The sequence below is a fragment of the Phodopus roborovskii genome, unplaced genomic scaffold, assembly GCF_943737965.1.
Source record: "Phodopus roborovskii unplaced genomic scaffold, PHOROB, whole genome shotgun sequence".
Lineage (NCBI taxonomy): Eukaryota > Metazoa > Chordata > Mammalia > Rodentia > Cricetidae > Phodopus > Phodopus roborovskii.
Window position 1 is genome coordinate 207,310 of NW_026125708.1, and position 22,957 is coordinate 230,266.

Here is a 22,957-nt window from a genome sequence, read left to right on the forward strand (position 1 = left end):
TTTGCTCTAGAATCCCAGCATAAGTTACATTTTATATGCAGCTAAGTGAGATGAAGCCTAGTTGTTATCTGTATAGATTTTAGATAAGCTAGCCAACATAATCTGGCAGAAAATCCCATTCTAGACCTTTAATGTAATCTATTGAATCTTGTCTCCTTAATCATCAGGGGCTAACTCTTCGATTCATACACTCTACTACCCTCTCTCTGTCTGAAACTCCTGTTTCATAGAGACACAGGGAATCTGCCCCTATATGGTCTAAATGTGACACCAGGCCCAGTTTTAAATACCAATTTACACTCCTGTCTTGGCTTCTTGCCAATGAATTTTCCTGCCTTCTGCATGGTCTGGAAGAGTTGGATTCTAAGTCAGAACATAAACCAAGAGCCTTTCCTCTTGCAAAAGAACCATCTGGAAGGAAATGCCTTTTACTGAGGACTAGACTGAGCACAACAGAAGCACCAGTGAATATTTGACAACAGGAGAAAAGTTAGAATGTAGGTACCTTTACACTGCTCTCCTCACTGATGGCCGATCTTAATAATGATTTAAGTTGCAACGTTTAGTAGGTGGAAGAAATACATTCAAAACCATAAAGTTATCATTTTATTTTCTTCCATATCCCAGAAATATAAGGAAGTGACTAGCATACGGAACTGGGCTGCCTGTTTTACCTTTATTCCAACATGGAGCACTTCTGCTGTTCATGATAGCATGAGATCCAAGCTCCTTGGACATAAGCTTACACATTTGGAAAGAGCCTTAAAGCAGGGCCTTCCTTTCTGAACAGTACTTATAAAAGGACAGCTATCAGAAAAGGAAATGGAAACGCGTTCCAAGAACTTCAAATCACTTCAGCTTCTCCAGTGAACACCCCTGCTTCCTAATACATTGTCACAGACCACACTGTTTTTGCAGCATGAAATGAAGCAGAGTGACATTCTAAAGCTACGATGGCAGCAGGCCTGGCACTACTGTAGTAGCTACACCAGATGGAAAATGAGTTGAAGTGAGCAAATGAACACTCACTAGATTAGATTATATCATGGCCAGTGCTAAGTTTGTGTCTTAGAATTCTAAGTGACTACATGATAGCTTTAGGGGAACAAGAGAAAGATCATCTATATTGCAAAAGGGAAGCATTTTTAGCCCATACTATACTACCCTACATGACAGTTTTCTGGAGAATTTAGAAATAAAGGAAGGAAGAAGGCAAAATGGCAGCTACCAAATACCATAAATAAATAAATAAATAAATAAATAAATAAATAAATAAATAAATGACCACTTGGATTGAATATTCTATCTCACCATTCCATTTCCTCTTATGTTCCTGCTACTTGATTTCAAATTCATGATTTCTTCCTCTGGAATTATTATTAATACACACACACACACACACACACACACACACACACACACACACATATATATATATATACACATCCTGCTGCGTTCACATAGTATTGCTCATTTGTATATTTGTTTACAGCTAACCACTTAAGATTGGATAACCTATCAGGTAGCTAGTCCCAGTGAAAAATTAATCTTCTTCTCTTAGTAGACACTAATTTATCTTGGGGGCAGGCTGGCCTTATGAGATTTATCAAATCCACATTGATATGGCAACTGGTGTTGCCACCGTGTTGGTCTTGATGAGACAACCATATTGTTGAGATTTCGTGAGTGTGACTTCCCTGTCAAATATAGAAGACATTATCTCACAGAAGATGTCCTGGCCCTGTGGCTTTTACTAACTGTTTACTCCCTCTTCCATGTTCACTGAGGCTTGGGTGCAAGAGTTTTGTCACAGATGGGTCAACTGAGGCTGGGCATGCCAAGATAAGTTGATCTCTGCATTTTGACCAGTAGTGACTTTCTGTAATGATCTCACTCTACTGCAAAAGACTGTTTTTTTTTTAATTTTATTTAATAAGGAGTGAGAGTTACACTAATAAATGGGTAAAGAGGTATGTATTTAGAACACAATTAGAAATTATAATGGTTTTAAAATTAGTAGATTCTGCTCTAGAGTCCATAACTTCACTAGCCACAATGATTGGCCAAGTTTGCAGTACCAGGCATAAATTCCTCCTTGAGTCTAGTTTGATGGCTATCGATTACCCCTTCCCATAATACATATCATTATTACACCCTTAAGGATATCTTTCTTTGCTGGTCATTGTTGTCTCTCAAAATCTTTACAGCTGGATAGGACTATTGATTGCTTCCTCCCCTGGCAGCGTACATAGCTAGATCCTTTAGATACTCTGAAAGGTATTTCTCTATGAAGAGGCTTTCAGGTCACTAGCAACTCAATTCTTCCAAGTTCTGTGTCCTGTGTGTGTGGTGTCTTTAGCAATAGGGACATCACTTCAACTTCTGGGAGGGAGCAAAGGGCAAAGACAATAGCCTATATTATTTTGAGAATTGTTTGAACTCTTCTGACCAACAACTCAAAGGAAGGATTCCCATGCCTAGACTGAGGATTCTGTTAGATAGTCTATTGCAACTTCATATGTCTTATAGAGCCACAAAAAGCAAATTTTCTGGGCATTTTGATTACTTTGGAATATGTGCCTCAGCTTTCAAGTCTCAGGCTTTTGAAAGATTCTAGAAAGGTATGTTAGGGGTAAACAAAGTAAAACAATTATTGCCATCACAGCACTCAAGAGGCTGACGCTAGTTGATTTATAAGTTTGAGGCCAGTTTTGTCTACACAGTGAGTTCCAGGCAATCCAAGAATACCTAGTGAGGCTCTATTTCAAAAAGATATTATTACTAATAATTATCATTGCTGGTGTTTCTTCTCCTACCTAGAAAAGATAGGTGGCTTGAGTTCACTAGCATTATTAACTCTATTTGAAAGCAGGGGACTGTATTATTACACCCAAAATAAAATGTATTGATTTTTTAAATATTTAATATATATCTATAGTATCTATGTGAAGTGTTGAAATGTGGAATTCTATCTGCCATGGAATGAGTATGGTCATAAATACTCCTCTTCCTCATTAATTGTCAGTTAACTCAGACTAAGTATTCAACGTGTTGACTATCACTTTATCCACATTTTTTTCAAATATCTCTGGACTGGGCACAGGTACAAGAGTTAAAAGCCAGGCATGTGAGACAAAAATTAATTTCTAGCTTTGGTGGTTCATAAAGTATGGCGTTTTAAAGCTGTCACTGGTAGGGGGCTCTGCACAGAGCCGATTGTGATCTGACCAGGATTTATTTTTGGAAAGAAAGAGAAGGGTGAGGCCCAAATTTTCTCATTGCTGTTAATGCTGAGGGTAAGCGAGAGTCCAGCTGAGCAGGGAAGGTTGTACATATTCTTGAAAGTATATACCCTGGAGGTAAAATCAGTAATGTCTAATTAGGGAAAACAGTGAAATAGTGAAGGTCATGTGGGTACGAAAACGGGAGTGGATATGTTTTGGGATCTGTGAGTTTGAAATAGCCGTGAAAAGAAAGTGTGTTTGTAGATAGATGAGGTAACTATGAAAGTGAAAGCATATTGAGTACTTAAGAGACCAGGAAGGTTCTGTCTGTATATAGAGTTCAAAAGACTTAGTTAGGTAGATAAGAAATTCCCCATGTAGGCTTTAGTTTTCTGTTTGTAGAATAGATATTTTATAAATGCCCCTCTAGGGGTTGAAGAGAGGGCACAATTGAGATCTTATGTCTTTTCTCAAAGATGCAAATTCAGTTCCCAGCACACATGTCTGGTGGATCACTACTACCTATAAATCCAGCACTAGAAGATCCAGCACCTTCTTCTGGACTCATGGCTGCATTCACTCATGTATAACTAATCCCCCCCACACACACATACATATACACAAGTAAAAATAAGTTTTTCAATAAATAAATGTCCTCCCAGCTTAGAATTTTGTTATTTTGTTTCAATTCCACAATTTATAAACACTACTATTGTTCCAGCAAACACAGATGCATTTTATACCTGTATGTGCTTGGAGTTTAACTTTCTAGCAGATGGTAAACTCTAGACCCGGATCAATAAAAACTCAATCTTCAAACAGGGCCAGAAAGAGCTAGGAGAGTACATGTGGGAAGGCTGCAGTAACAATCCAGGACTGAGATTCTCCTTCGTGACCATGGCTGAGTAGCTTCCTTTCGTTTCCATTTCTCATGTGGAAAGTGAGGATATGAATCCCCGTTTCTATTATCATGTTTCAAAGAGGGTTAATTAATTCATTATGCACATTATGTACTTGAGAATTTACTATTTTTCAGACATTTTCTAGTAAAACATTTGAGACTCCACATCCATTTGTTTTGTACACATGGAGCACTGTTTGGTACACATCATAAAATTGAAACTATAGTTTACATTCTGAACTCAAGGAATTACACCATCCTCACTGGTGTTTACAATAGGTCCCAATTTAGTTTCCTTGGCAAATTTTATATAAGTATGGCTTTGATTTTCTCTCTCGCCCCAGGTTTTTGTGAGGAAAGAAATATAAGTGAACCTTCATTGAACTCATTCTGTCCTTTAAATCCACTCTCCCACCTCAACTCATGTGGAATTGAATGTTACCTCATTTAGAGTTTTATAGCAAGTTTTTGGTGTATGATAGTGTCCATTTTACTCCATGACTCTTGAAGAAATGTTTCATGTGGCAAATTAATTCAGCTAAAAACATCAGTTTGTAACAAAGACTTGATCATGTATACTGAGCCAAAAAAAAAAAAAAAAAAAAAAAGTGAATGGCTTTGTGAGCCTGAGATCTTCCTACAAAGCCCTGCTTATATTTTTATTTCTCCTTTTCTTAAATGTTACCACTAGACTTTAGATGAGAAGTAGATAAACTTTTTGTTATAAAAGGACAGGTAATAAATAGCATAAGCCTTGCAGGTAACATTTCCTCCATCTCAAATATTCAGCTTTGCTGTTGTAGACCTTATACAAACTAATGGGTGTAGCTGGGTTCCAATAAAACTTTATGGGCACTAAAGTTTGAACTTCATTTAATTTTCACATGCCATTAATATTCTTTTTTTTCTTTTGGTGTTTTAAACCAGTAAAAAAGAGATTCTCAACTCTTACCATGGATTTAGCTTGTAGAGTGCAGCTTGTTTACTCTTGTTTCAAATGGTCTCTCTTGGACTAGAAAATGTGCATAAGAATTTGGACTCATTTCTATCTTCCTTATACTATTTAACAATCCAGAGTACATATTTTTTTAAATATTCCCATTTGCCAAAATTTTATAACATATTTAATATAGTGGCTTCTTGTACTTTATTACTAAATAGGAGAAAATAATGTTTGAAGTTCTAGAAGAGGGTATTTTTTAAATGAACTATTAACTCACTCCATCCTAAATGATACATTTGTCTAAACTTTCATAATTTTGGATAACTATGAAACGTGTGTGTGTGTGTGTGTGTGTGTGTGTGTGTGTGTGTGTATGTGTGTGTGTGTGTGTGACATATTCTGCAAATGGTACACAAAAAAAAGCTTTGGGAATTATTTGTTACTAACTAACACAAAGAAATAAAACTTGAGTGGCTATCTGAGTAATGGATCTGTCATATATTACTCCATGATTCCCTGACTTCAAAAATCTTCTGGCTTAATTTTGTGTTTCCCAATAATAAGACTAAACTATAGGTTTACAGAGTGAATAATTTTGCCATGCTATTCAGTTCCTAAGTTCCCATCAATGCCAAATTTGCAAGCCATACAAGTAATGTGCCACTGATGCTTTGTAGTAGCCTATTTCTGTCTCGTTATAGAATGTTCATTTTTAACAGTTGTTAACAAGAAATTGCCATAGCACTTATACCATTACTAAATACCTGTAGTGTTTACATGACATTTGCTAAACTATGATTTCTTGTCTATTACCTCCTTCTCCCATATCTAATTCCCTGGTCATTTGCCATCTTTTATGCACTTATGTGTATGCTATAGACAGAAGTTTAGCCAATCCCTCAGGAGAATCTCTTGGTGGTTATCAAACATCATGTTCGTTTTTAAAGCTGGTTACCACTGAAAGGTAAGTGTCTTTTCAGACATAGCAGTTATGTCTGTCTTCTTTGAGATCTTGTCCTATAACAAGAAACATACTGACCTTTAGATAACTTGCCTCTGAAAGAAGTCATTATGACTCCGTGATAATGAATATGTGTGAACATTTTGAAGCCAGTTATTTCGGTGTTCATGTTTCCTCTGTGTCCATTCTTGAAATGTAACTGTTTTAAGTCTACAAGAGAGACAGGTGAGCTTTGTTAACTGAAAAGTCTATGAGAAAAAGAACTAATGCTAAGAAATGGATGGGTCAGGTGTGGTGGTGGCTTATACCTATGATCCTTGTTTGCAGGAAGCAGAAGCAGAAAGTTTTCCACAAGTTCAAGCAGCCCTTCATGTGTTACATGTTAAGTGTCAGATCAACTTAGCCTATACAGCAAAATACTAAGTAGAAAACTAGGAGAATGAAACAATTTTGTATTAAGGGGACAAGGAATAGATTCCTCGGTCCTTTCCCTTCCATCTCTGCTGTGATTACTGAGGCCCTCTAGTGAAATCTTAGTAACTCTTGTCTAAACTGGTGTCTGTCTCTATGGAACACCTCATAAAGTTAGGCTTAGTCCTAAATCTACTCAGACATACATTAAGAAAGTGTGAAACATTTTTTGCATATAAGTAAAAGGCTCAAATACTCAAGGCATGGAGCCTTTTTTCTTCATTTGAGGAGCTAGAATTTGAATCTTGGTGTGTCTGGGCCAGAGACTGCATTAGTTTTAACATACAGAAACTTCTGCACAGACATTCAAATATATTGAACCAATGCAGAAAGTAATGTTATGTCTAAGGAAACAAGCAAAGCAGCATTGAGAAAGAACAAGAAAACCTAGTAAAAATGAAAGAAGTTAGGAAAGACAAGAGTATTGTAGAGAAAAAACAGGGCCACCAAGTAGTACAGGTATCACAAGGAAGATTTCTTTCCTAAGAAAGTGTCCCAAAGGTGAAACAGCTGATACAACATCAGCAATTCTCTTTATTAGAAGGGACATGTTGACCATCATCTTTCCACCATCTCACACACTTCAGAAGTCAGAGCTCTACTTCTGGTGAAACTGAGCTGGGTAAATCTTAAGTCACTCTTATCATGCAACCACAAAACAGGAAGCACAGTTTACCATCTGTGTTCATGTGAATGTTTGATCTCCATTGCATACCTAAGAGGAGAGCTCAGAGACAGGATGTATGGACATAATAGACACACGGGTACTTGGCTCTTTCCTCTAGACTGTCCCAGAGGAACACACTGCTGCATTTTTCACTGGGCTAGGAACAAGAGAAATCCATTTTTCTCCTAATTTATGTCAGGAAACTCAGAACATTCTCTTTTATGAAGCTAAAAAAAAATCAGGGATAAAGTATTGATTTTTTTCTTTCTCATACTTTTAAGATTCTATTCTTCCTTCCTTTCTTGGGATATGCCATTGTGTGAATGCACCTTGTTTTCACTGTAGTATCTGGATGAGGAGCCTTGGAACTGGGAGCCTCTAACTGTTTCTTAAGTTAAATCAGCACATTCCTACAGATGGCGCATGTATCTTCAGGTCATTTGATTCGATCTCAAGTTTTTTGTGGTTGTTATTTTAAATAGAATTCTTAAAAGGTTTGAAGTGCTTAGCATACAGCAATTTTAAATGCTATCCTATTAGACTTGAAGAAAATGAACCTAGAAATAAAAGTAATCTAGCCAAACTATTGCACTGCTGTGTGAAAGAGAAAACTAAGGTCTAAAAAGAAGAATTGACTTTTTCAGGTTTGTTTAACATTTAATTAATGGCATTGATGTTTCTTGACTGAGATGCTCTCCTGTCTCACAGCTACTCAGCAGAGATATGGAGATCGTTACCTTGCAATGCTTAAGAGTTATGTGAGGCAGCCTAATAAGCATACAGCACAGCTTCTGGTTCCTGGAAGGCATCTGGTATCTGTTAACACCCTCTATGTTTATATTTATTCTGTAAGAATTTCATAATGTATATTTTCTTCATATTAATTTCCCTCCCTCAACTCCTCCTAGATCCTTCCCACACCCACACCTCTCTACCAACCCAGCTTCATGTTCTTTTCTTCTCCCAAAGAAACAAACACTATGGAGTCCAATCTGTGTTGGCCAAATCCACCACCCTTTTAAAGCATATTCTGTAACTGTAGGCCTTCCTACATAATAAGAAAATGAGTGGTGGTGATGAAGATGACCTAGGATAGGAGAGCTTGCTAAGTTATCTCTTGACATAACTTCCAATTTGTACTAAATCTTCTATGTGGATGTATGAATTTTTTAGGGAGATCATTTAATTCTTTCATATGAATCTCAGTGGATATATAACCCAGACAAGATTTCAGAATTCTTCTCTAGTTTTTTTATAAGAACTTCATAAACATATAAGGTAGTATCTTAACAAGAGTGACACCCTATATAGCCATTTGATGACTGACTTTCTTTTTTACCACATTCATTTATTCAGCAGTTGTTCCTACTGTATTTGGGAATATATATATAAGGCACTAGTATAAGAGATACAAGATAAGAACACAAAATATTTATTGGGCCCTAAATACATTAGATGATCTCCAGACAACAACCCTGTAGTATTGTTATTGCTCCCAATTTACAGCTCTGGGAGCTAAGAGACAGAAGAGTTAAGTAAGTTGTTCAGAGTGCCTGTGAGGGGAATATGTTACATAGTTATCATTACAATAGTGAGGTCCGTGCTGCCCAAGAATCAAGTACAAAATTATTTGACTAGACAGAATATAAAAAAGCATTAATTTTGCTTGTAAAGTTTCAGAAGATGTCACAAGGGAGTTAACAATTGATCTAGGTCCTTAAAATGATAAGTAGGACTTGTCCAGGTACAATAAGGTAGTAATATAATTTTAGAACAAAGGGGAAAGACTGAGCTAAGAATAAGGTGTTATGTGAGGGCAAGGCTTGTTTGGAAGAATATTTAGTCTGGAGGTCATCCTGTGGAATCTCACCAGCTGCAACAAAGTTTGTGAAAAAATTTCAGTTGACCTTTTGTGCCTAGTTCCTTCTCCATAGCTGCCCATTTAGTTTCTGGGATTTTTGGGAAACAGGCTCATATCTAGGTAAAAAAACAAAACACAATTTAAGAGAACCAGATGGAGTCCGGGCTCTAAATTATATGAGGTCTTAGGTGTAACTTGTTATCTCTTCCCACATCAATTTCCCCATCTGACAAATAAATGATTAAACTAAATGATTTTTTAAATATTTTAACATATACATATACATACATATATATAAATATATATATATATACCAATTTATTTTTTAAAAGGGAATTTTAAGAATTATTATATAAAATTTATACAGGTACCTCAGATGTCCAGTTATTTCCTTTACCTAAACTATTCTTGGGAAGTAGGGAGACTGAGTTCAATTTTTAACTTCAAAATGGAATAGATATGTGACCTTGAGGAAGTCACTTACTTTCTCTGTGCCTCTGTGATGACAATAATACCTCGTGAGGCTATTATAAGAGTCAAATAATGTTTCTATTTTCCAGTAAGTTTTAGGTCCTTCTTATAGAAATGAAATATTAATCATTAAGTTGCATACACTTCAGGTCTTCCTAGGCTAGACAAGAAACAAAGGTAAAATGTGGTAGCAGTGGTAATCCTCTGGATAAAGGAAATGGAGAATGTGTAAAATTTTCAGACAAGTGCTTGTCTGCTGTGTTGCTCAATTCATGACCAGAAAAGCCACCAGCATTAATAGGAGAAATCCTAAGGGTCACTTTCTTTGCCTTCATACTTTGGTTCCTAGGACTTTATGAGTTTCTCACTCCCCAACCTCTCCAAGCTCCCTGAATTTTGCTTTAAGGTGTTTGTGGTCTCTGTATATCTTTTACCATTGCAGGTTAAGTCTGGCCTCCTCAGAATATCTAAGTTTTAAACTACAGAGCAGAAGGAAAGCTAACAAATGTCATAAAATACCCTATGTATTCCTTAGCCATACATTTCCCTTGTCTAGTCAGAGGCATGTCTGGAAGTATACTGAGGCCAGATTCAATAGAAATCTGAGCCAGCACCTGTGCAAATAGTTTTAAGGCTTCTTTTCCTGGAGCCGGATGAGTATTTTTTTTTTTTTTCAAGTAAGCCAGATTATCTTTTATCTGGAGTTCCATCACTTACATTCCTAGTGCTTTAGATCTCTTGGAGGTATGTAGTTTAGTTAACAGCAATATTGTTTTGTTGGCCTTTTAAGCAGGATGGGCACATTTCTATCAAAAAGTATAATGCCTTGATACAGCCTGTGACTCTACTGTGTTTAAAATGAATATCTAAGACAGACCAGAATTCATATTGTTAGCATTATTTAGCTTTATATCTAACTCTCTAGTTTTTTACAGAAGATGACCAAAGGGACTCATAAGACAAGAAAGAGGAAAAGAGACTACAGAGGAGAAAAGTGAGGATTAAACATAGCAAGGGATAGTATAGATGAGGGAAGAATAGATTCTACTAAAATTCACTTTGTTCAAAAATGACATAATACATATTAATTTTAAAATTAAAAAATATTGAAATCAGGATATATTATGTGAGAAAAAAAATCTATTTTTCAACACATGGAAAAAAAAACAATAAATCACACAGCCAAAAGCAGCAAGCTCATACCACATAAGTACAAATACAATGTGGGTCATTGTCTGATCTTGTCCACTCCAAGTGGCCTTGAGGACCCAAGAGTGATCTGATTTTAGGACTGACGATTCACTAGCTCTGAAGCTGAACTTCAGAATACAAACAAGGTTGGCCCTTTGTGTGTAGATTCCTTGACTCTCTAGAGAATCCTCTATAGATCCTATCATTGTAAAAGGTTATCTTTGTTGCCTTTGTAGTTTGACAAGAATTGGGCAGAGAATTTGTAGATAATCATTTTACAGGTACAAATGCAATATAGGAAACATGTGTTTCGGAAATGTGGAAAAATTTTATTTCCAAACTTTTAAGCCTTACAGAGATGTTATAATGTCTAACTTGGGAATCCCCTGGATGTAGGACTAAAAATTTAATATGAAATTAAAACCAATGTCATATGACTTATGAAGATGTTAAAGTACATTTTGTACACCCAGCCTTACAAATATCAAAACTTACCAACATAGGCACCTTATGTTACTCTCATGATAAAATAGCTGAGTGGCCTCTGTGGATTCATGTCACTGCTCAGGATTACAGGAGAATAACTCCCCCAACCCATGGTGTAATTTTCCCCCTGTAAAATGGGAACAATGATGGTTACCTCCAGAGAAGTTACAGCGACAATAAGGTTAAATTCCCTAGCACAGACTGAAAATAAACTGAACCAAACTGTTAACAATGTCTCCCGGTAGAAGAAGGAGAAATCAATCCATCATCAAATGGTAGTATTTTTCAGGTCTCCAATGGTGTCACTATATAGATACTGATATGAATTAAATAATTCACATGTTGCTATTTACATGGATGGCAATCAACTTCAAACACGACCTGTTTTATAGGTGAGTCTATTTAAAAGTGCCAATAACTAAGGAAGGTAGACTGAAGGCTATGAAAAAGTTGGCAGCACATAGCTTTCTGGAATCTAAGCCCTTGGTCCCATCTAAATGGAACTTCAGATGCTGGACATTTTTATTCTTATTCTCTTATGTCAGCATAGGTGAGTCAATTTCACTCTCTTTTTTTTTTTGTTTATTTTTCATCAAATATGTATTGTTTTATGTCCCAAGTTGGCCTAGAGATGAATTTAAACCAACATTCTAAGGGTGTTTCTGGTCCATTTGGGTATATTTTCCAAACTTATCGGCAGACTTAATTTTTCACAAAGCATCTAATCACAGAAAAGACAATATTATGGGGTATCTAAGTTAGAGATACTATTGCTGTGATAAAGCAACATGAACAAAGCAAGTTCAAGAGGAAAGGGTTTATTTGGCTTGTACTTCCATATCTCAGTTCATCACCAAAGCAAGTCAGGACAGAAACTCAAGCAGGGCAGGATTCAAGAGATAAGACCTGATATAGAGGCCATGGAGGGGTGTTCTTACTGGCTTTCTCTTCATGGCTTTCTCAGGCTGCTCTTTTATAGTACCTAGAACCACCAACCCAGGGATGTCATCACCTACCATGGCCTGCTCCCTAACCCAATCAGTCACTAAATAATAAAATGCTCTATAGTCTTGTTTACGTCCTGATATTATGAGGGCATTTTCTAAATTGAGGGTCCCTTCTCTCAGATGACTTAATATGTGTCAAGTTGAAATAAAATTATCCATTATTGGTATGGGGCAGGAGAGAGAAAAATATACATGTATGGCCCCTTTTTCCCCGGACCACAGATAACCCTGAATGAGACTCATCAGAAGATCTGGAAACCCCAACAGCAAGCCACAATTATATTAATTATAAAACTTATAATTATTGCATCTTTTTTCTGTGTTAGGCACTATATTAAGAGTTCACTTAATCCTCACAATAAGCTCAGGAGATAGTAATTTTACTATTCTATTTTGAAAATGAGAAAATGGAGTCACAGGAAGGCACCCAATTCATCAAATTCCTGGAAGTTCATATACCTGTTATATATCAAGCCTTGTGCTGGATGTTGGAGAAAAATGACTAAAATGTTGTTTCAGTTTAGTGAGAGCATCAAACAGCAAATGGTGAAAGAAATATATTCCAGGCATTCTGCCTTATAGTGAGAACTCAATAATGAATGATACAGAGTCCTTCACCAAAGTATCTCTAAGATTATCATCACTGTAATAATTTTACTTAGCAAAATAACTATAACAACCAATTTGTATCAGAGGCCCAAGAGAAAAGTCTTGTAAAGCTATAGAGCAACTAATTTACATCAAACTCCAAAGAGATAGCATTTTGTAATTTTATTTCAGTTTATTTGATAGTTCTTGTTATCTATCTCTAAATTGTTTTCAGTATGTTTTTACTGCCTATGATTACCAGGATACTGCAGGGGATAATTTTAAAAGATAATTAAACTATTTCTTTACCCCAGTGCATGCCTGTACTGCTCCTATTCCTTACCTGTACTCAAGGTATCTCTCCTGCATCAAGTATTTTCTCTATATCTATTTCATTAAATAATATCATATGTTCAGGCTCCACTCAAAGTCTTCTTTTGCATGTGTGCTGTACACCCATTGAAAAGTATTATGCCCTCTTTAATATTCACACAGTATGCAATGGGTGTGTTTCTCTTGTGGTTTTTACCACTTCCTGCTTTAATCTTTTAGTAATGTACTTGCTGAGCATTCCCCTCCACTAGTCTGAGCTCTATAGTAGAAGGTTCATTTTTTCTGAAATCATGATTTTCTTTGAAATGCATCAGAAACTCTGGAGTGTACTCACTACATGTACTGTGCCTGGTGGGCTTCACTTTTCAATCTTAAGTAAATGAAATTGCTTCATATGACTACAAATTTACACTTTCAACAACTGTAGCACAACCAACAAAAAATGTCTCCATTACTTCTACATCTAGCTCTCAAACAAGCATAATTTCTATAATCATTATTTTGTTTTGCTTTACTCATGAATTTTCTCCATGAACTTAGGTTACATTAATATATGCTCAATTTTTCTTTTTTAGCATTCCCTTTAGATTCATTTTAACTAGTGGATATTCAGGATCATGTGTAAATAAAACAAATAAAATGTTTAAAAAACAAGGATTACACATGCACACACATAATCATATATTATGACTTAGGAATTGGGAAAGGATGAAAGCATTAGAAAATTCTTGAAATAACACCAATGATTTGTCTGCTTCTGAAAATCTTATTACATGTAGAGTTATTTAGGAAAACTTTCCCTCTTGGCATTGAGTTATTCATAAATTGGATTTTTTTAGAGACTAGAGAAGAGTCTCCAAATTTGGAAGGGATGGATGAAGTCAAAGACAGATTCTGAATAGTAGGTGGTTATGAGGAATAGAAAGATATAAGTAGAACAAAAAAAGTGGAAACCTCTGGATCCAGGAGTAAAATAGAAACACTGAGCACTTGACAAGATTAAAGAGCACAAGAAGGGGGAGAGGGAAGCAGAGGAAAGGATTATGGAGACTGATGGATGTGTTTTAACTTGAGAACTTTATGATTGTTTGAATGCATGGAAGAAACCATGTGATTCGCCTGAAACAAAACAGATAACTTTTGTTCTCAGAAAACAAGAGATACAAGGGTGGATTTTTGTTTGTTTGTTTGTTTTTTGTTTTGTTTTAGGAAGCCTCAGGGTGATCAAGTCCTTAGGTTCATTCTGGCCCAAAATGCCCTTTGAGATATCAAAATATAATGGCAAGTTTAAATATTGGAAAAAACAGTGGAAACAAGAGAATTGAGGGCAGCATGGCAGACTCAGCATATACAAATCAGTTCATGCAAATCACCAGACTGTATCATGACTACCTCTGAGGGATAGGGCCCTGCCACATAAGGGCAGGCTCTTAGGAATGACAAGCATGTGTTGTGAATTGGAGACAGACAGAAAGCTATGTTTATCAAGTGTTTTGGCATCATTGGTATGTTTGAGACCTGAGACCGTAGTTTCCAAACATTCAGGTCTGCTTCTCTATGTAGACACTAAAATATATTAGAGAAATTAAAATTCCATGTGGGAAAAAAATAGGCATGACTATGTTTGTTACATGTAGAAGGACTAAGAAGTTGCAGAGAATTTTCTAGGTTTCCTTCTCCTCATTGGGACTCTTTTGTCTTATTTTACTCTAGTTCCTAATGCCACAACCAACTTTCATCCCAGGTTGTGAAATACAGTTTCCACTTCCCCCTTACACAGTTCCAATAGTCCAAAGTATAATTCCACCAAAGTTCATCTTATGTAAAAATTAGTTTATCGGGCTTACCTAAAGTGCATGGGTAGAAGAGTTACTAACAGGAACATGGGAAAACACACCACCATTTCATTTAACCTTGCCTAGACTACATCATCTAGCACTTCCCAGCACCATGAGGGGCAATGCAGTTATGGCACAGTTATATGCAAACATCTTTTCAGAGTGGCTGGAATCTCAGATAAAGGTCAAATATTAGACTCTACACAAGCAGTATTCAACCTGTAAGTAGGAACCCCCTTTGGGAGTCAAATGACCCTTTCACAGACATTTACATGATTGTTAATAATAGTAGAAAAATTATAGTTTAAGTAGCAAGGAAATAATGAAGGCAGGGGTTTTAATGAGTTCACCAGACACAAGATTAATGATAAATAGGTGTTTATTAAGAAAAAACTTACAGAGATAAAAGTAAATAGCTGTCTGGCCTTCCTGATCCAGAAGATGCAATCTCTGCACTTGTGACATTCTATAGGATCCAAGGGAGTGTGAGCCAGCTCCTCCTCTACCTTAATGAATTGAGTCTGCACCCTAAACCATGCCCAAAGGGTGTGGCCCCTACTACAAGTTCACTGGCAAGGCAAGATGCCACTACAGCATGATTTTATGATTGAGGGTCACCACAACATGGGAAACTGTATTAAAGGCTCATAGCATTAGGAAGGTTATGAACCATAGCTCTGTGTCTTCCTCCTCTGAGAGAATAGCCACAATCAACAAATGCCACTTAATGAACTCTTGAAAGCATGCACAACTGATCTGACTATTTTGCTTAGAGTATCACATTCTCTAACATTCTTCATCTATATCTTGAGTATATAAATATTGATAAAGTTCCCTAGGTTATCAGAACACACTATAAATTAACTCATTCTTAAAATTTCTACTAGTATATGGTGAGAGAGAACAAATTATAAAGAAATATACTATAGGAAATAAAACTGGGATTATGTTCCTTAGAAACTGCTAGAAAAAGAAAGAGCTTTATTTGGGTATTGGATGCCTTCTTATAAAATGACTCACTTTTAACCATGTCAACAGTCTTCATGCTTGATTTTTAACAAATTCGCTGTGTTCTTATGCAATCACTGGGAAATGCCAATTATATACACATGTACCCAGTAAAAGTAGGCCACTTTCTAATAGGAACCCCTTTTGTAATACTGTGAATATTTAACATCCTTGCTGATAGTAACACAAGTGAATGACCTAATGTTTTCTTGCAGAACAGGGTAACTGATTATATAGCCACATTAACCCTAAGTATCTAGGAAATAAACTCGGGTGTTTGCTGACTCACACTAGGGAACATATACAGAGAATATATAATCCTTAAGCTGTCCCCTGAGAAGTTTCAGATTTTGAAGCAGTAAAGATGTAGTTGAAGTAAGGGCTAGCAAAAGTCAGGAAATAAACCTCTTCAATTAACATCTCTCAGCCTTAGTTTTATCATATGCCAGATGGAAATAACAATAGCTAAAACATGAAAAGTGACAATGTTTGTGAAAGTACTAAATAAATTGTAGTGTAATGTGAGTGTTTCTAGGAGGTCACTTTGCCATTGTACAGGAAAACTATACCTATTTTTAAATAAATACATGCTTATGTCTATACTTTCTACAATACTATAATACTTTCTATACTTACTCCCAATTCATTCCACTGTTTTCTCTGCAGATAAGGCACACTTCTTTCCCTCTCCACCAGAACAGCTCTGTCTTTGAAGTACCTCCAAGACTCTTAAATTTGCATATCCCCCTTCAAAAAATAATGTACTACAAATATTACTCCAACTACAGTGATGTGTCCAGCCACACTTGGAAAATACAGAGTAGATAATTGATTATATTATAGGTATAATTATTGTCTCCCAACAAATAAATCATAGTCAGAAGGGGCTGATGGACCATGGAGGATTCGTTTCTATCACAGCTCTGTTTGGATCTTAATTACAATGTCACTAGAAGTCTGTACAGATAAATTACCAAATTTATGGCAAGAACAAACCTTTTTACAAATCTAAGCCTTTGTTTCATTGTCAGGTGTTTTTAACCTCAAGAAAATATGACTGTCACTTGGCATTCTGCAATGTCATTCACAAGCCCAATTATGGTTATAGTGGTGATCATATTAGACAAATTTATTTGTACTAATTTATACATACTAATACATGGACTTTTGCATTCCTTGAAAAATTATCTAAAGTCCCTAAGGAGTATGTCAGTTCTTCCTTTATTGTGTCTGTTTTGAGTTAATGAACAAACTCTGCTACCTGGGAGATATATGTAACTTAGAAAATTGTTTCTAATATCATTTTTTTTCTTTTCCTCTGATGCCTAAACTGGCAGGGGCAGTAGTGGTTCTGTTCCACTGACAACAAGGTGACATCAAGCTGAACTTTTTCAACATGTTTTATTCACATTTTGAGAGACTTGAAACCAGAATTCCTCACAGCAGCCTTATTAAACTTTAGGACTAATATGTAACAGTGATGGGAGATGCCATTATGTATATATGTTTTTCATTCTGGTTAATAAATAAAGACTGTTGGCCAATCAGAAAGGAAGATAGGAGAGACTAGGAGACAAGGAGAAAATAGGAAGGAGGAAGGAGGAGCCAAGATGGAGAGTCGGGAGAAAGCAGTATGCCACCGGCTCCCCGGTAAGAGAAATACATAGATCAGCAGAAATGGGTTAATAATTAAGGCAGAGCTAGCCAATAAAAAAAACAAGTAACCGGGCCAACAACATTGTATCAAATACAGAGTCTCTGTGTATTAATTGGGGCTGGTGAGGCGGCAGGACAAGACCAGGCAGCGGGTGGAAAAACCATACGGCGTTACATAACAGTGTTCCAATCAGCCGTTATCAGGGTGGTTGCCACTTGGATTTTGTAAAACCCTGGAGCTGTTTTTATGAGTTTGCCCCAGAAAGTTGCTTCTTTGCTTTGCTAGACTATTAAACCTTCATGAATATGTCAGAATCTGGGTGTTTCACTTAGAAACATGTTAAAAGCATGGGACATGAAAACATCAAATTTCAGTCAATCATTAATCAAATAGGATATGTTGACAGTTTTTCAATATCTATTATATTGTTTCCCACACATATGAATAGAGAAAGAGCCAATTTTTCAATTTATTATGGCCTATATGACTTCATATCATGCTGGGCATTGTCTCATGTCAATACCAAAGATAATGATTGAAAGGTGGACAGAGGCCAGGGAAAGAAGGATTGAATCATGGATACAGCCTCTTTCAGGGATCCATTTTGAAATACTGGGATTGAAGTTTCAAAGGGCTATTTTGAATTCCCAACCAGTGGCATTGCAGATAATAGAATGTCACCAGAGGTGCTAGAATAGGTAGTAGAATGAAATGAATGAGATGAGAAATTGTGAAGTGTTAGAGTTCGTTTTTATTTTGCAAAGAGCCTCTTTTGAGAACCATGGCAAAGTAAAGCCACTGTTAGGCAAAAGAACACCACCTACAGAAATCTAGGCAGGTCTCTGAGGCTCTTTGGGCTTCTGATTTTGTCTCCACAAAGCCATTAATGAGATTTGCTCTTTCGACTTCATGGCTATGCTATGAGACGATGCATGGCAACATATCTTAAAAATGTATGAATGCCTAGCATATCGTCAAAGACTTCTGCGTGTTTTTACATTAGGCCAATTATGCTATGATTTACAAAGTTCTTTTGATTTCATTTTTGGACTTCTCTTCTGGAGACTCAGAATTACTGGCAACAAGAAAGGACTCTAGGGTTTTTTTTTTTGAGATGTATTTTACATGCCACATTATTTGCTCTGTTAAAGTGTACAATTTTGTGCTTTTAGTGTATTCAAGAAGTTTTACAAACATCACCACTATCTAATTCCAGATGGTTTTCATTACCTCAATAAGAAATAGAAACCCTGTACTCTTTAGTGCTCACTCCCCATTCCCCCTCCTCCCAGTCGCTGGCAAGCATTACTTTACTTTCTGACTCTGTAAATTTGTCAACTTTGTAACTTTCATATAAATGAAACAATATAATATGTGATCCCTCTATTCAGATTCAGTATAGTGAGGATATTGCAAGTTTATTCCCATTACAACATGTACCAGCTCTTCAAATATGTCTCTGGCTAACTTATATTCCATGTAGGAATATACCACGTTTGTTTACCTATTCATTGGTAGGTGTATATTTGGTATGTTTCCAGTAAATATTCATGTGCAATGTTTTTGTGTTGGCATACGTTTTCTTTCACTTGTGTTTATACCTAAGAATAAATATGAGGGTCATAAGGTATGTTTACATATAACATTTTGAGGAAGTTCCAAATGATTTTCTTCAGTGATGCTATTACATTACTTACTAGTCGTGTATCAGGTTCTAATTTCTACATTTCATTTCCAACACAAATTATTATAATTTTCTATTTCTACACTTACTTTATCACTGATACCATCCTAGCAATAGAAAGTGATAGTATTGGACTGTGTGTTTCATTAACATTTTGAAAATGGCTCAAACTGCTTTTGACCATTTCTGTGTCTTCTATGGATAAATAACTATTAATATTCATTACTTATATTTTAATTAGGCCACATTTTTGTTATCAGGTAATATGTATGAGTTTTGACTTTCTGAGAAAATCTTTGATCATCTATGAGATTTGCAAACTTTATTCTATAATTCAAAGAAAAATTTCTTCAATTTATATAAGATCAAATATATCTCCTGTCCTTTTATTTTTGGTGTTTTGTAGTAATATCTAAAAATATTGCTTAATCAAATTTAGCAGGTATTTAACTTTATGTTTTCTTTGAGAATCATATACTTTCAGCTTGTAAATTTGGTACCATGCTTCATTTTCTTCAAGAGTTGCATATGACAAAGAGTAGTTCTAATTCATTCTCTTGCTTATAGACATGCTGCTATCCTATCAAAATTTTCTGAAAATATTATGATTTCTCCAAAGAATCTCTTCATATTCTTGTGTAATAAACTATTGAGAATGATTATGACCTGATTTTGACCTTATTTGTAGACTCTCAGTTCTATTCTTTTTCTTTCTTTCTTTGTTTTTGCAATTGCCACAATGCTTTGATTATTGTACCTTTAAAGTAAAGTATGAAATTTAAAAAATCAAATTCCTCTAAACTTTTCCTGCACTTAAAAAATGATTATGGCATTTTGGGAATCTGTGAACTTACATACAGATCTAACTTTTTCAATTTTTGAGGAAAATTACAATTGTTTCTTTTTGAGATTACATAGGATCTATAGATCGATTTGATAAAAAATTGCCCCACTAATAATCTAAAGGTTTCAAATTCAGTAATGTAGGATATCCTTCATTTTTATATTCTTTAAACGCCTTAATTTTTCAGTCTTAAATGTATTGCTCTTGCATTTCTTGTGTCAAATTTATTTATATTTTGAAGCTGTTGTAAATGGATTTGTTCTTCATTCCATTTTGAATTATTGTTGGGCTATAGAACAGCACTTGATATTTGTATATAGACCTAGTAATATATAGCAACCTATAAAATGCATTTACTAGACTTAGTAGTTAATGTTTATGCTTTTAATTTTTTCTTCATATGAGATAATGTCATTTGTGAGTATAAATGTCGTTTTATTTCATTCTCTTGAATCATTGTACCATTCTTTTCTTTAAAGATAAATGGGTTTTTACTAGGGAAGAACTAACACAGATAAGAGTAAATAACTGTCTCAGCCTTCTTGCTCCAGAAGATGCAGTCTCTGCCCTTCTGGTGCTCTCTGGGTCTCAAGAAAACATGAGCTTGTGGCTCCTCTACCTTAAAGGGATCATATCCACATCTGAAACCATGCACAAAGAGTGTGGCCACTATTACAAGTTCACTGTCAAAGGAAGATGCCACTAAAATTCCCCTTTTAGTCTAAAGAGGGTTTCAATCTTATTTCACAAATCAATCCCAGTTCCTTCTCCTTCCCATTCTCCCAAGCCTCCCACCAACCTCCCCATCCCACACTCCACCCATTCCCCAGGGAGAGTGAGGCCTTCCATGGGGGAATCATCAAAGTCTGTCACATCATTTGAGGAAAGGCCTAGGCCTTCCCCAGTGTATCTAGGCTGAGAGAGTTTCCCTCCATGGGGAATGGGCTCCCAAATACTGATACACTGCCAGAGACCCCCATAGACTGCCCAGACCTCCTAACTGACACCCACATTCAGGGGTTTTGGGTCAGTCCAATGCTGATTTCCCAGCTATCGTCTGGGGTCCATGAGCTCCCACTTGTTGAGATCAGCTGTTTCTGTGGGCTTCCCTAGCATGGTCTTGAACCCTTTTCTCATCCCTCCTCCCTCTCTACAACTGGATTCCAGTTCAGCTCAGTCATTGCATAATGAACAAATGGAGACAGAAATATTTCTCTTAATCCTGATATGAAGAAGACAGCATTTTATTCTATCCATAAGCATGTTAATGTTAATTATTTGAGAATTTATATCCTGAAATGTTCCCCCTACGTATTCTTCTAGAAGTTTCAGAGTTTACAGGCTACCATTTAGATATTTGATACCTTTGGAACTGATTTCTTTTCAGGGTGAGAGAGATCTAGTTTCATTCTAACACTTGCAGATATCCATTTTTCCTCAACACTGTTGGTTTAAAATGCTGTCTTTTCTCGAGTATATGTTTTTGGATTTTTTTTTAAACATAAGGTCATTTTAGAGTCCTTGATTCTATCCCCTTGATTAGTGTCACTTTTTTTTCTGCCAGTATCATGCTGTCTTTACTATTGTGACTCTAGAGTATAATTGGACATCATGTATGACAGGCTACAGAAACCCACACAGAAGCTGACCTGAAGAAGGGAGAGCTAATAGACCCCCACACTGATAACTCAGAATACAGCATTGGACTAACTCAGACCCCCTGAACATGGGTGTCAGTTAGAAGGCCTGGGCAGTCTAAGGGACCTCTGACAGTAGAACCAGGATGTATCCTTGGTGCACGAAAGGACTTTGGGGGGACATCCCTCATGGAGGGATACTCCCTTAACCTAGAATCAGGAGAGAAGGCCTAGACCCTACTCCAAATGCCTCAACAGATTTTGTTGATCCCTCCTGGAAGGCATCACCCTCCCTGTGGAGTGGGGAGGGGTGGGATGGGAGGCTAGTGGGGGGCATGGAGGAGAGGGAACTGGGATTGATATGTAAAGTAAGAAAACAAGAAAAAAAGAAAGGACAGTATTTCAAGGATGGTGCATGGAGTGACAGTTTTATTAACTAATAAAAGCCTCCACAATATTGAAGAAAAAAAAAGAAAGAAAAAAGAAAAGAAATCATGCATGATAATAACTCCAGCCATGTTTTTGTTATTCAGTAATAACTCCAGCCATGTTTTTGTTATTCAGTACTGTTTGGGCTATCTGGGGGTTTTATTATTCTATATTAATTTTGAGATTCTTTTCTCAACTTCTGAAAAGAACTGCATTGGTATTTTTGAATTGGAGGATTGCTTTGGATAGGATGGCTATTTTCACGATGTTAGTTCTACCTGTCCATGAGTTTGAGAGGTCTTCTACCTTTGGTTATCTTATTCAGTTTCTTTCTTCAACATCTTTCTTTTTTATTCCAAAAGTCTTTCACAACTTTTATTCAATTAATGGCTAGATTTTTCAAGGCTGTTGTGAACAGGGTAGTTTCCCTGATTTCTTTCTTGAAAAATTAATCATTGCTATATAGGGAGAGTACTGATTTTTTATGTTAATTTTGTGTCATGTTTTAATTAATTGATGCACTTTTCAGCATTAGGGGATTTCTAGTGGACTATCTTAGCACTTGTATGAGAAGAATTCTATCACTTTAAAATAAAAATATTTGAACTTTTTCTTTTCCCATTTTATCTCCCTTATCTATTCTTGACTTACTGTTCTAAGACATCAAGCATTACATTGAACAGGAGTATACAAGGGAGAAATTGTTCCTGACTTTAGTGGAAATGCTTCAAGATTTTCTCTACTTAGTATTTTCCT

The 22,957-nt window shown here is 36.1% G+C and overlaps 1 protein-coding gene across 2 annotated transcripts in view; it reads left to right on the forward strand.

The window, feature by feature from the left end:
* The window catches only part of Ar (androgen receptor), a 176,431-nt gene that overhangs the window by 105,156 nt on the left and 48,318 nt on the right, over positions 1–22,957 (forward strand). The gene's annotated exons all lie outside the window — the stretch shown is intronic.